Consider the following 2,886-nt stretch of genomic DNA (forward strand, 5'->3'; position numbering starts at 1 on the left):
TCAGGTTCAGCATGTAAGAGAACCCTAAATGCTCATCCCAAAAAAGGGTAAGTTAACCCTAAACGCTCAAAGAATTTCTCTGAAATTATACTTTCAGGTTCAGCATGTAAGAGAACCATAAATGCTCATACCCAAAAGAAGGTAAGTTAACACCAAACGCTTAAAGAATTTCTCTGAAATCAAACTTGCAGGTTCAGCATGTAAGAGAGGCCTAAATGTTCATCCCAAAAAAAAGGTAAGTTAACCCTAAACGCTTAAAGAATTTCGTCACAAAACTCACGCACATACACGAAAAATTACACACACACTCAAAAACTTACACACACAAAAACTTACACACACACATACACCAAAACACTTACACACACACACACACAAAAAAACTAACACCCACAAACAAACTCTTGCACACGTAAAAACTTACACACACACACACATAAAAACTTACATCTACACTCAAAAACTTACAAGCACAAAAAAACTTACATGCACAAAAAAACTAACACACACACAAAAACTTACACACACACCCAAAAACTAACACATACGCACACACAAAAACAAAAAACTTACACACACGCACAAAAACATACACACACACACACAAAAACATACACACACACACGAAAACTTACACACACACACACACACGAAAACTTACACACACACGCCAAAACTGACACACAAACAAAAACTTACACACATACACACAAACAAAAAAACAAACACATACAAACGAAAACTTACATGCACAAAAAAAATTACATTCACACTAACACTTACACAAACACACAATTAGACCAAAAAAAAACGATACTTATGCACAGTTTCAACTAACTACGGCTAAGCATGTTAAAGGCGAGCCGTTTTCTTGCGAGAAAACAAAAATCAGAACACACACACACCTTAAAAAATATAGCCTCCTTTGAAGTTGCAATCGTCTTTAAGAATCGACAGATTGTTAATGCTTAAACTTTTACGTTTCTTATAAAGTAATAAACAGGATTACTTAATATTTTTCAATATAACCATAATTTTCTTGTATAAAATTCATCAATTAGCCGGATATGGTTTTTTTTACATACGGGGAGAGATTTAATGTCCATGGTAGAAGTCTATACAAGATTTAATGTCCTTGGTAAAAGCTTACATGAGATTTAATGTTCTTGGTAAAAGCCTGTACGTAATTTAATGTCCCGTTTTTATAAAGGGGGGGGGGGAATTATGTGGTATTAATGAAAATGACGCCACATCAACCGAAAACCGTCAACGCGAACTCCGATTAACCATCACCAAAGTGTCAGAATACCATCAGTGCACCAACACCTGTCGGAAAATAGGGGGGTAAAGGTCAACTGCGAAGATATTTAGCCTACAGCAAAAATTGCTCAGTGTTCCTATAGTAGCCACACAATTAGACTAAAAATTACGATATTTATGCACAGTTTCAACTAACTACAGCTAATCATGTTAAAAGTGAGCCATTTTCTTGCGGGAACACAAAAATCAGAACACACACACGCAAAAACTTACACGCACAAAAAAACTTACACACACACAAAAACTTACACACACACAAAAATTTACACACACACAAAAACTTACCCACACACACAAAAACTCACACACACACAAAAAAATCTTACACACACAAAAACGAACACACACACACAAAAACTTACACACACAAAAAAAAATTACACACACACACAAATTTACACACACACACACAATTAGACAAAAAATTACGATATTTATGCACAGTTTCAACTAACTACGGCTAAGTATCTTAAAAGGCGAGGTATTTTTCTTGCGAGAACACAAAAAATCATTAAGTGGTATTAATGAAAATGATGATAATCAACCGAAAACCGTCATGAGCGCTCATCATGAGCGCTCATGATAAGCTAGCCTAATCTAACCTAACTTAAACGTGGATAAACCTAACTTCTAACCTCACCTGACAGAGCCTAACCTATGGTTTTGGTATTTCTATGCAATATTGTGTAATTTTGTGGTTATGCTAGTTTAGACTAGACTTCAACTTTAGGGGGGGGGGATTTCAAGAGCGAGGGTTGAGGTGATGGGCAGCCCCACTCCTAAAGACTTTTCTTTCTAGTCTTGCATATCATGGTTAAAAAACCATAGTTTTCACGCCCCTCTCCTGTGAATTGGTCACTATCCAGTTTAGTTTCCAATCAATGAGCCCTTTTCAAAGTTTTTGCGATGATTCCTTCTATACGAAGTGCCCTGGCTATGATGAAAAAAAAACCAAAAACAACATATTGTACCCACATAGTTCTTTACTTAGGTAGCACTAGCGCTTCGATAAGCAGGTTTTCCAATGAAAATGATTAAATATGATGAAGATGCGTTCCTAGAAATTTTTTTTTGGGGGGGGGGGATTTAAAATCCTCTAGAAAATTTGAATTTTGGGGGCAGGGGGTGTGGGGATTTCAAGAGCGAGGGTTGAGGTGATGGGCAGCTCCACTCCTAAAGACTTTTCTTTCTAGTCTTGCATATCGTAGTTAAAAACCATAGTTTTCATGCCCCCTCCCGTGAATTGGGCATTATCCACTTTAATTTCCAATTAAATGAGCTGACTATATGATGTATGAAGCATTATTTTGAATTTGGTCCCCGTGAGTGATAGATCGTGTGGTAATTATTGTTCTAATAGCGTGACCTAGTACGATTTTCGCGAATAGGTATCCGTTAAACAAGTATATTTCGGGGTGTTGTAGGTTTTGAAAACAGTATAGTCTGAAATATAGAACAATATATACAAATAATGGATAGTTCTTCAAATGTAAGCCCTTCCAACGTTTGATGTAAGTTCAAATAATATGACCTTTCGGTGTGTTTTCGAATCAAAAATATGTAAAA

Source organism: Artemia sp. Qi Xiang Cuo, chromosome 4, assembly GCF_049724085.1.
Source record: "Artemia sp. Qi Xiang Cuo chromosome 4, ASM4972408v1, whole genome shotgun sequence".
Taxonomy (NCBI): Eukaryota; Metazoa; Arthropoda; class Branchiopoda; order Anostraca; family Artemiidae; genus Artemia; species Artemia sp. Qi Xiang Cuo.